Genomic DNA, 12,410 nt, shown 5'->3' with positions numbered 1-12,410 from the left:
TACAGGTCAGTTGTGTATGAGCGCACACACTCTTGGTAGTAAGTGTCACAAGGAGTCCAAGTGGCTCGTTAAGTACGTAAGTAGCAAGTGCATTACACTAATACATGATCCGTTCTTTTCAAAGTGAGCATAAAGTACTATCCAGTCCATTCTATCGATGCTCTGGTCGCACGGGCGTAAATGACTTCACAAAATGTAGGGCAGAGGAAACCTGGGTATTTGCTGTTTTCTTGGCTGCCTTCTCTTGGTACGTGATCTCTGTCGAGTATACTTTGGCTCTATGAGGCTTTTTAAAGGAAAAGACACCACAAGGAAGTTTGTTGATTAATGGATCTGAGATCAGCCTCTTTGAGCACAGTCTTAACTTGCCTGACTTCTGGTTTCTCATTGTCTTTCAAAGCTTTGTGTGGTACAGCACTGTGCCAGCCTGGTTGCTTTCCACATAACCTATCAGATCACACGTAGCAATAATCTCTAACAGGACAAGGTCTCCTTTGGTTAATAATCCTATGTCCCACTGATTTCAATCTCTGCAAATGTCAAGGGTACTAATTTGTATCTCTCTTATTTCAAATAAACAGGAAGAGCAAGGCGGGAGCAATATGATATCCATACTATGTCCCTGGGAGTCTTTAGTGCCTAGTTTAATGCAGAACATTAGGCGATGTCTGCGAGCTGACATATCGAAGGCTTTTAGAGCGAGCCACGTCAGTAGCTGAGACTAGGAAGCAGTACCCAAGTGGTATAAGGAAGAGAGAGAAAAATTCTGTAAATCTATCGGACGATTTAAAAAGGGAAATAGAGATGGGAAAGACGTGCCTCATTGTGAGCAGAGAATCTGATTTTCAGATGTAGAACCTAACCTGGGCTTTCTGATCTCTGCTTCGGACATTTGCCATCTGTAGGTTTCACTTGTGCCCATGTCTCTGAGTAGTCTACAAAGTTCTCTGGGGGTTCTATAAACGTACAGAGTCCTTTCCTCTTTGTCTAGATATGTTCATCAGTATCTTTCAGAAAAAGTCCAAAATCTTTTTTACTCTTAGATGTCTTTTGCTAAGGTCCCCAGAGGTCCTCAATGAACGACCATTTATTTATTTGGTTGGTGTTTAAAAGTCCCCATTTCTGACACTGGTCCAAACCATAGAGAGTAAACCAATTGAGGGGGGTTACGGTGACATGTAGTTTGAAAGACAGAGACTTCAGTTAGGGTACATCTACACTGGACAGCTATTTTGGGATACTTGAGGTATCCCGAAATAGCTACCCTGCATCTTCACAAGCCACCTATTATTTCTAAATATTTTCCAAATATTTTTTGAAATAATGGGCATGCTATTTTGGCATCCTAGTAACCCTCATTCCATGAGGGTTAAGGGATATCTCAAAATAGCGTGTTATTTCAAAATTCAATCGAAATAAGATATGCAATTTGCATAACACAAATTGCGTATCTTATTTCAAGTTCAGGGTGTTGTGTAGACACACCCTTATACGGATAACTGAGGGAATATCAAGGGTATAGCACGATCTTTAGTATATGAGGGTATGTCTACACTACAGGACTAATTCGAACTCACTTAATTCAAATTAGTTAATTCGAACTAAGCTAATTTGAACTAGTGCATCTAGACCTAAAAACTAGTTTGAAAGCGTTTTGCTAATTCAAACTAGCATGTCCACATTGAGTGGACCCTGAACTGAGGTTAAGGATGGCCGGAAGCAGTGCCGGCAGGGCATCAGGTTAGGACTTAGAGCGTGGAGCTGCTGCCAAGGGCTAGCCGACGGCTGTGCTTAAAGGGACCCGACCACCACCCCGGACAGACAGTTCTAAGGGGTTCCCCACTTGCAAAGCAGTCCTGTCTTGGAGTGCCCTGAGTGCCCACACTCGGCACATCACAGCACTCGGCCATCAGCCCGGCTGCACTTGCCGCAGGCTGCCATCTGGGGAGGGAGGGGGAGTCAATCGGGGGGCTGCAGGAGAGCTTCCACCCCGAGGAACCCGCAGAGCCAGCCCAGTCCTCCCCATCGGGGGCTCATACCCCATTCCTCCCTCACCTCCTTCTATTTACCCCTCCCTAGCCCCCCTTCCTGATTTACAAAATAAAGGACATGTGTGTTCAAAAATAGAAACTCTCTTTATTGAACAAAACTCGGGGAGACTGGGAAAAGGAGGTGGCAGAGGGGAAGAGAGAGGGTGGGAGAGGGGAGGAGGAAACCTGGGATGAGGGAGCTGGAAGGTGGAAGCCAGGGGAAGAAGGAGGAGGGGAAGTATCAAACTATGGTACGCCATATCTTCAGTACTGTGTACAGATGTGATCTCCTCACCCCAGAAAAGATATTTTGGCCTTGGAAAGTGTTCAGAAAAGGGCAACTAAAATGATCAGGGGTTTGGAACAGGTCCCATATGAAGAGAGGCTAAAAAGACTGGGACTTTTCAGCTTACAAAAGAGGAGACTAAGGGGGGATATGATAGAGGTCTCTAAAAGCATGAGTGGTGTGGAGATGGTGCATAAAGAAAAGTTCTTCATTAGTGCCCATAATAGAAGGACTAGAGGACACCAAATGAAATGAATGGGTAGCAGGCTTCAAACAAATAAAAGAAAGTTCTTCTTCACAAAGCAAATAGTCAACCTGTGGAACTCCTTGCTGCAGGAGGCTGTGAAGGCTAGAACTAGAACAGAGTTTAAAGAGAAGTGAGATAAAGTCATGGAGGTTGGGTCCATAGAGTGGTATTATCCAGGGGGTAGAAATGGTGACCCTGGCCTCTGTTTGTGGAAGGCTGTAGATGGATGGCACAAGACAAATGGCTTGGTCGTTGTCTTCGGTCCATCCCCTCCAGGGTACCTAGTGTGGGCCGCTGTCGGCAGACAGGCTACTGAGCTAGATGGACCTTTGGTCTGACCCAGTATGGCCATTCTTATGTTCTTATGTTCTAAGCTCAGGGCTCAGGGTCGGGGGTCTCAGTGGACCACCTTGATTTTCATGCAAACCTGCTCCTGGGTTGCCGGCAGCTCTCCTGCCCTAGACGGCCACTTTCCTGTGCCTAGTGCGGAGATCGTGGATGAGGTCCACGTTCTCTGCACTAGACCAGGTGGGTGCCCACCCGTTGCGGCCCAGGGCAGGCTCCTAGGAGCCGCCAGCCTGGTCCCAGGAAGAGGCGGAGGGCTGGGGGGCATCGGGTGGCTGGCTCGTGCCGTGCCAGGTGCAAGGTCTGCTGGCTGGGTGCTGGGAGGTTTTCACCTGGCACGGGCACCGTAGCCAGCCCGTGCCCCTTTAAGGGCTCCGGGACCGGGAGGGGGCAGAAGAGTTTCCCTGGCTTGGCCCAGAGTGGCCACCAGGGCAAGCTGGGGAGGGCTAGCCTCCCACTAGTTCGAATTAAGTGGCTACGCAGCCCTTAATTCAAACTAGGCGTTAGTCCTCGTAGAATAAGGTTTACCTAGTTCGAATTAAGCGCTCCACTAGTCCGAATTAAGTTCGCTTATGAAAGTTAATTCAAACTAATGGCTGTTAGTTCGAATTAACTTTGTAGTGTAGACATACCCTAACAGACCAAAATTTCCTTAGCCTTGAGTCAATACATGTTTCCGTGTTTTGCTTTGGGATGGACATTGGCATAATACTTAGTAGTGCATCTCATAAACTATAAACAATAGCTGAGGACATTGCTAATAAGACCAAGATGCAGTGGCAGAGAAAACCTGAAATATCAGCGTTAAGTGTTTCACCGCTTGTCAAAGCTGAGAGGAGAGAAGAGTAATGGTGATATTAAGAAGTTTCTCACAGTTTCCTGTGCATGACATCTGATTTTTGTGGCCACTAGTGGTACTTGGCAGATACCAGGTGCACACTGGGATTTTGCTAGGTGCCTGACTCCCATTGACACTAATGGGAATTAGGTGTCACAGTGCTTTTGAAAATCCTTCCAAGCCCACAGCTAGCTGCGTCTTTAGCCTCCGAACTAACTTTAGAAATCTGGCCCTTGGACCTAGATTCACAAAGAGACTTGGCATGTAAGCCTCATTCTAGGCACCTCTGTGACCTAGAAAATCCCCACTCTGCTGCCCCCTGATTCTGTGGGAGTTTCCTAAACACCAGTGTTTCTGCCTGTGGGCACCACTTGTTGCTGCCTTGCTATCGGTGGCTGGATGCCTTGTCTCCTGCCTGAGCTGCAGTGTGATCTGTGAACTGGGGGAAGATGAGTGAAGGAGCCCCTACTTCACATGCGGGACCGGATCCAGGAGGCACGCTGAGGGCACCTGCCAGATTGGGTCCTCTTCAAAATCCCTCTAGAGGAGAAGGTGGGGATGTGACTTTTTTTTTCATCCAGTGGTTAGAGTGTTCACTTGGGATGCTGGAGACCCTGGTTCAATTCCCCATCCTCTGCCAGAAAGGGAGAAGGGATTTGAACAAGGGTCTCCTAGCACACAGGAGAGTGCTGTGAACTCTGAGCTAGGGAACTTCCGATGGGGGGTTCCCAGTGAGCAGTGCCCGGAGGGGCAGGTGCATAGGCACCTAGGGAAGTGATAGGGGAGACACTACACGTGGAGTGCGTTCAGGTGCTTCTAGGATTAAATGGCAGCTGACAGGAGTTTGTGGTCACCTAAAAATGGGAGTTAGGCTACTAGCCCCCACTAAGCTCCTTTGGCCGATCTGAGCCTTAAGCCAGACTCGGAAGACAAGTCTGAGGCATCAGCACAGATCATGGAGAGCATCTGCTATTCCCCCTGGCCAGCCATGTGCAAAGGGCCCAGAGGAGCATGTGTGATCAGCGATTGTCATTTATTCAGGACTGCAGGCTGATTAGCACCACGAGGCCCTCACCACATGGACGCTTCTAACCCGTAATGCATCAGATATGTCAGTTCATCATCACATTTTGCACATCTGCGCAATCTACTGTGAGTGGCGTCTCATTTAGGGTGCCTGTATTTTTGTGGGGTGGGGCCTATGTTTTTGGCTGGAGCCTGGGAAAGTTTCATTACCTCCCCCTGCCTCTCCATTTGTGCCTTACATTCCCATAGGACTAGAACCAAGCAATTGGGACTGGACCCAGCTGCGGTGAGACCCAATGGCATGCAATGTAGCAACCCACCGGGCACGTGAAAGGAGGACCACAGGCTGTTGGAGGGAAGCATTTGGAGGAGGCACCAGGAAGTCAGTCTGTGTGCACATGGCTGGAACACAAGCTGTAGTTGCAGCTTCTCGGTAAGTAGTTTTTCCTGATAAACAGCCAATTCAGTTTTTCAAACCTAGAGTCCTTGGCTACGTCTAGACTGGCATGATTTTCCACAAATGCTTTTAATGGAAAAGTTTTTCTGTTAAAAGCATTTGCGGAAAAGAACGTCTAGATTGACATGGATGCTTTTGCGCAAAAGCACTTTTTGCGGAAAAGCGTCCATGCCAATTTAGACATGGTTTTGCACAAGAAAGCCCCAATCGCCATTTTCGCCATCGGGGCTTTTTTGTGCAAAACAGTGCTGAGCTGCGTACACTGGCCCTCTTGAGCAAATACATTTGCGCAAGAGGGCTTTTTCCCGAATGGGAGTATCATAGTATTTGCGAAAGAACACTGACAATCTTACATCAGATCATCAGTGTTCTTGCGCAAATTCAAGTGGCCAGTGTAGATAGCTGGTAAGTTTTTCCGCAAAAGCACCTGCTTTTGTGGAAAAACTTGCCAATCTAGACGCAGCCCTATTGTGTTAATACCCAGCATCTGGTGCATAAAATACACACATTGCTCTGCCTTTATTGTCACGTTTTATTTGCTCTCTTTTCTGTGCCTGCCTTTTTCTCCCCCCTTTTGACTGGAGGAAGATAAAATCCAGACAACACCTGACATCTGGCATCTGAAGGAATCTGAATGTGGATCTACACCAGCCACCCAGCTCCAAGAACGTGAAAGGGGGGAAAAATGATTTTGGTGTTTGTGAGGCAATGTACAGGTTGGGCCATTGATCTGACTGAAATCCTGCTTCTTTAGGAGGTTCTTCAATGGATCCGTAATTTAGGGAACGGGCTTTGAAAGCCCTTTTGTGTCACGCACAAGAGGGAGGACAGGGCTGAGAGGGTTCCCAGTGTCTTCTGCAGAGTACTGAGTGCAATAGTTTCAAGCTATTAATGTAGCTCATCTTCCCTCCCTCCAAAAATGCACTGAGCCCCGTGGGGTCTTGATACCTGAGAGTGAAAGGCTGATCACCCTGGCTAAAGGTGGTCGCTGCATAGTCCCCGCCCCCGACACTCAAAGCTTGGTCCACCCTAGAGCTAGGTGGGAAATTAAAAACAAAACGAATCAATGTCTTTGAAAAGCATCACAACATTAATTAACACTGCCTGGAAGCTGCTCAAGAGCCGTTTGCATCCGAAGACCTTTTAAGACAATCTTGCACTGCAGGGTATAAGCCAACCATTAACTAACTGAGGGTGTGTCTAGACTACAGGGTTTTGTCGACAAAAGTGGACTTTTGTCGACAAAACTATACCTGCGTCTACACTACCGCCGTGTTCTGTCGACATAACGTCGACAGAACTCAGCAGTTTTGTCGACGCTAGTAAACCTCATTTCACGAGGCATAACGCCTTCTGTCGACAGAGTTCTGTCGACAGAAAGCATTATTGCATGTAAACTGTCCTTGCGTCTACACTGCCATGTCGACAAAGCAGCTTGCTTTGTCGACAGAACTGAATGTAGCGTAGATGCTCTTTGTCGACAGAAGCTTTGTCGACAGTATCTGTCGACAAAACTTCTGTCGACAAAACCCTGTAGTCTAGACGTACCCTGAAAGAGGTTAGGAGAACATCCTATCAACTCTTTTACCTGCTCATAGTCATCTGGTCCTGTCCATTTGTCATATACAGAATACCAGTGTAGAGGGGCCAATGCGGTTTTCTGACTTGGCAATTCTTCTGCTCCTAAAAATGCCTAAAAGAAGAAACCATTAGAGCATATTGATGTTCCACAAAAGAAATGATTGATTCTTGCAGGGTCGGGTCAGGCTTACACAAAGATATGAAACAGTAGAAAACAGAATTACTTAGCAATTAGCGTCTCTCCCTCAAAAGGTTAATTGCCTCCGCTCGATTACTTCAGTGAATTAGGCTGGGTTTTTGTTTACATTTATTTGACACAGGAAATGTAGTCATGGCCTTTCTTTGTCTTCATCTGCTCTATTCATGGGTAAGAGGAAATGGCTTTGTAAATGCTATGTAAAAGGACTGCAGTGATTTAATTAACTAATTACGAATTTAAGATCTCAAAATAGTATTGGAATAGATATGTCAATTTTAATAAATATATCTATTGATTTAAATCAATTCTTCCTTAATTATTGATTTCTTGTATGCTATGACTTCGGTCAGTCTGGTGTTTAGGAGAGCAAGAATGTTCTTGCAGTCATGGCTATTCACGGGGACTCAGGAGATTCTGGTTAAATACCCAACAGCTCTGCCACAGATGCTGGGTGTGACCTAGCCAAATCACTTAGCCCCCAGGTCAGGGAACAACATTAAGCATGCACTCGAGTGGCAATGTGAATAGTTTTGTGGACCTCAATGGAGCTACTTGTGCATGTAAAATTCGGTATGGGCTTCAGTGCTGAGTTGAACCAGATCCTGAATTTCTCTGCACCTCCGTTCCCCACATGTAAAGTAGGAATAATCATCTCCTATCCATTCTCTGTCTTGTCTATATTATTCCCAAATGCCTTGGTCAGAGAGTTATTAGCTTTGATCACAGGTGCCCAATAATGCTAGAAAATGCAGCCTCTGCAACAAGATTGAACCACAACAAAACATTAGTGCACTCAGGCATCAGTGGTAACAGGGAAGTGACAGGATAACTGGACAACCCTGGGATCTAAAGAATTGCTCTCGCCTTAGATGGGTTTAAAGGCCCTGATAAAGCCAAAGAAATGAAAACAGTAACCCAGCCTAGAAAAGAAAATGATTGTGAGGCTGGAGGAAAACAAATAAGATTCCATGCTTGGTTGCAAGGACTTTCAGATGGCTCCAAGCAAAGCTTACTGGCTCCTCTACAGAGCCCTGCAAACCCGTGGACATCTGCAGCTATGGACAGAGATATCCGCAGCTCATTTTTGTGGATATGGATGCAGATGCGGACACACATTTTGTATCCGCGTAGGGCTCTACTCATCTCAGCCATCATCAGGATGCAAAGCAATCCCTGGGGATTAATGAACCCCTGGGAGGAGCTGAGGCAGTAATCTGTTGATTCTCAATTGGTGTGATCACAAGGCTACTGATGTGTGTGTATCGTTTTATGGATTTGGCATTTTTGGAGGATCCTCTCCCATTATATTCAGAAAATCCTGCTTGAACTCATCATCGAATCTATCCTACTTTGCTGTGTAGGAGATGGAATGCTACTGTCAAGCACAACCTTGTTCTCATAACAGATCATGTGCCTACCAAAGTCTTAATATAGAAAATGTCGAGAAAAAAGTCCACTCTGGGTATAAGAGATTGTGGGAACTGTGTTATCAGCTGCTAATAAATTGACTGCCTTGCCAGATTATGGTATAATGTTGAACAATTATTTCAGGGGCAGTGTTGAGTACTTGGGGAGAGCTATGTCAATAATGAAGTTTTCAGTTCCAACAAAGTGGCAATTCCAACAAAGCTGGAAACAAAATTGTTTCCCGTCAAACAGAACTGAAAAATAGTCACATTATTTGGCAAATTGAAAAGCTGAGAAAAATGCTGCTTTGGGCGGAACGAAACATTGGGTCCAACCCAAAACTTTAGGCTGTGTCTAGATTGGCATGATTTTCCGAAAATGCTTTTAACGGAAAAGTTTTCCGTTAAAAGCATTTTCGGAACAGAGCGTCTAGATTGGCACGGACGCTTTTCCACAAAAGCACTTTTTGCGGAAAAGCGTCAGTGCCAATCTAGACGCGCTTTTCTGCAAAAAAGCCACGATTGCCATTTTCGCAATCGGGGCTTTTTTGCAGAAAACAAATCTGAGCTGTCTACACTGGCCCTTTTGCGCAAAAACTTTGCGCAAAAGGGACTTTTGCCTGAACGGGAGCAGAATAATATTTCCGCAAGAAGCACTTATTTCTTACAATAGGAAGTCAGTGCTCTTGCAGAAATTCAAGTGGCCAGTGTAGACAGCTGGCAAGTTTTTCCGGAAAAGCAACCGATTTTCCGGAAAAACTGGCCAGTCTAGACACAGCCTTAATGTTCCATTTTGACTCTCAGCATTTAAAAAAAAAATTTTAAATGAATCAAGTGGAACATTTCTAAACAAAAAAATCATTTCAAACAAAAACCATTCAAAATACTTTGTTTCAAAAGAATGGAAATGAAACATATTTTTAACTTTTTCAGATTTTGTGTGTGCGTGTAGCTGAACGTGTATTTTTTTCACTGGAAAAATCTTACCGACCAAAAAAGTTCACCCAGGTGTGTAGGGAGTGTGTGTATGCATTTTGCACAAGTTAGAATGCTACCAAGCAACCTCTTCCTCAAAATACTCTTGTCCATTGACCAAAAATTACCTAGTTCCCCTGGAAGGATGCATAGTGGCAGGAAGCAGCAGCCAAAAGATGAAAGATCAAATCCTGAATTTGTGACCTCAGTGGAATTACGCCAGTTTATGCCTGTAGAGGATCTGGCCTCGGGTCAGGAAATTCCGCAGGTTGAAGTCAGCGGGGAGCCTGAACACAAATGTCTTCTAAACCCCCACTCCTGATTGGATGCATCCAGTAGCTTAAGTGTGGCTGTCTTTGTAGTAATGCACTTGGGATGAAGAGCACAGTACACATACGCGGTTGCTTTTACCACTCGTGACCCCAGCGGAAGAGGACATAACGTTAGTGCAGAAAATTGTTGCTTGGCATTGGCAGCAGCTAAAAGTGGAATGGAAAGTATGCCTGGGCCAGGCACTCCTAAAACTAAGTGCTCAGATTGTGATAAGTGGGTTTCAAACATGCCACTCAAGTATTGGAGCAGGGACAAAATGTATTTTCTATGAACTGGAGAGAGAATGGCCCCTCACATTCCATGCAAGGCAGATTACATTGGCTGTCAAACAAAGCTGAAAGGAAATGGAATCCCATCCTGAAAATTCTCTTGTCCGCCTTCTTGACTTAAAAACAGAGGGATTTTTGCAATTTTTTTGGAGGTTGCTGACTGCTAATGCTCAAGGAACGGAGTTGGACCTTTACTGCTCTAAGGTTAGCCCTCTGGTCTGATTACTTCGGAGCTGCGTGGGAACCCAATTTTTCGATTTCATGGGAAACACTGTGAGTTATGTTATTTTTTTCCATTTGGATGCTGAGGTTTTAATTTTTGAAAAAATTGACATAACATATAAAATACATTTCTAAACAAAAAGTTTTGCTCCCCACCCAAAAAAAATTGTGTTCCAAAAAGATCCAAAGAGAACTTTTCAACATCATCTAAACATTTTGTCAAAACTCACAAAGCTTCCATGAAACCGTCTGCTTTCGACAAATGGATGTTTCCTGGGGAAAACCATTCCCCTGGAAAGACCTAGACTAGTGCACACCAAGCGCTAAACTTAGCATACCAATTTGATCGAACAATCAAGCTGCTGCCCTTTCCTCTTCCAAAAGTCCCCTTGTAACTGTCTGGGCCCCTGCACACTACATATCTCTGGGTGTAACTGGCAACGGAATGCTGGGAAATGTAGTCTGAAGGGAGGCTGGGAATTGTAGCCCAGGGGGTCACATGACTGAGGGAACCTCATGACTGCAGTCAGGTGGCCAAGGTCTGTATAAAAGGCAAGCTCTATGCTCAGTCAATGAGGGTGTGTCTCGACTACATGCCTCCATCGACGGAGGCATGTAGATTAGCCAGATCGGCAGAGGGAAATGAAGCCGCGATTAAAATAATCGCGGCTTCATTTAAATTTAAATGGCTGCCCCGCTCTGCCGATCATCTGTTTGTCGGCAGATCGGGGCAGTCTGGACGTGACGCGCCGACAAAGAAGCCTTTCTTGATCAGCACAGGTATGCCTCGTGAAACCAGGTTTACCTGTGCCGATCAAGAAAGGCTTCTTTGTCGGCGCGTCGCGTCCAGACTGCCCCGATCTGCCGACAAACAGATGATCGGCAGAGCGGGGCAGCCATTTAAATTTAAATGAAGCCGCGATTATTTTAATCGCGGCTTCATTTCCCTCTGCCGATCTGGCTAATCTACATGCCTCTGTCGACGGAGGCATGTAGTTTAGACGTACCCTGAGAGTCCAGGGTGTGGGCAAGATGTGGGGAAAGGGTCCAGAATGGTTAGGCTGAGAAACAGCTAAGATGGGCTGATCATGTAAAAAGACTTCCAAGGGAAGGTGAGTGAAAAAGGAGCTCTGTCCACTGTACAGTGTTGTCTCAGCTGGGATTTCCACTGAGCTTCCCCCTCACCTCCTTTCTCTGGCCCTTTGTCATCAAGGACAAATTAACTGCTGAGCCCGGGGTCAAGTGTTACCCAGCAAGATGCTGAGTGGACGATTGTAATTTGAGTATTTTCATTACGTCCAAGAGGGAAAAAATCTTATCTGAAACTTGGCTAGAGTGGTAAACCCCAATCCACCCATCTACCAGTGGGATACTGCAGGCCACTAGGAGGGAAACTGAGGTACAGTACATATTATGCTCAGTAAGGGGATCAATATAAATATGAAGTTTGTTTTCCTGCTACACCCCTACAATACCCTGTTATTTAAGTGTTCCTGAAATAAACTGGAACAGCTCATGTTGAAGATGTTGTAGGTGACATCTTTCAATGTCTGCTCTTTCTCTTTCTGCTCTTTTTAAGGAAAGAGATAAGGGAAATGAAGAGGCAAATTAAAGCCCAGTGTACAAATACAGACACAAAGAGAAGGTATCTGATAATCAGATCGCCGTTTCATCAGTTCACCAGTTAAACATAACATTTAACCAGTTAATTCAATGGGATTTTACATCCCTAAATGAGATGCATACTTTTAACACGGACGGAGGGCAGTTCACTATTTGAATAGCTTCCCCAGGCTCAGGGGAAAGATTCACTCATGGAGTCTCAAAATCCAGGCCGCGTAAAAGAGACACGCTGGAGTTGTTGGACTAGAGGCAGGACCTGCAATGTTATGCCGGAGGACAGCCTCGCTGATCCTAATGACCCCGGCTGACTTTGAAATCTATGAACTCCTCCTGATATGAAAAGTCAGCTTCTCTGTAAGCTTCCCAGAGACACAGACACGTGCCCACTGCATCAGTCAACAGTGGGCAGGGAGGATCAGTATTGTGCACTAAACAGTATGGGTCAGGGAGCTAGCTGGGAAGACACAGCAGGCAAGCAATTTTCTTACAGTGCAAGAACCTACTTGAACAATGTAAGGCCTCCTTTAGTGTGCTCTTCAGGAATATGTGCATTTGCCTTCCTGGTTCATACTG

The 12,410-nt window shown here is 45.6% G+C and overlaps 1 long non-coding RNA gene across 3 annotated transcripts in view; it reads left to right on the top strand.

Annotated features, from left to right (window-relative positions):
- The window catches only part of LOC112546519 (uncharacterized), a 177,045-nt gene extending 168,545 nt beyond the window's left edge, over positions 1 to 8,500 (top strand). For 2 of the 3 annotated variants that reach the window (XR_012906532.1, XR_012906531.1), the window contains 2 exons: positions 5,022 to 5,205; positions 5,814 to 8,500. This is a non-coding gene — a long non-coding RNA (uncharacterized LOC112546519). The remainder of the gene's footprint in view (positions 1 to 5,021; positions 5,206 to 5,813) is intronic. The other variant, XR_012906533.1, reaches the window with a different exon arrangement.
- The last annotated feature ends 3,910 nt before the right edge of the window (positions 8,501 to 12,410 follow it).

Source organism: Pelodiscus sinensis, chromosome 11 (genome assembly GCF_049634645.1).
Source record: "Pelodiscus sinensis isolate JC-2024 chromosome 11, ASM4963464v1, whole genome shotgun sequence".
Taxonomy (NCBI): Eukaryota; Metazoa; Chordata; order Testudines; family Trionychidae; genus Pelodiscus; species Pelodiscus sinensis.
This window is presented reverse-complemented; position numbering and strand designations above follow the sequence as displayed.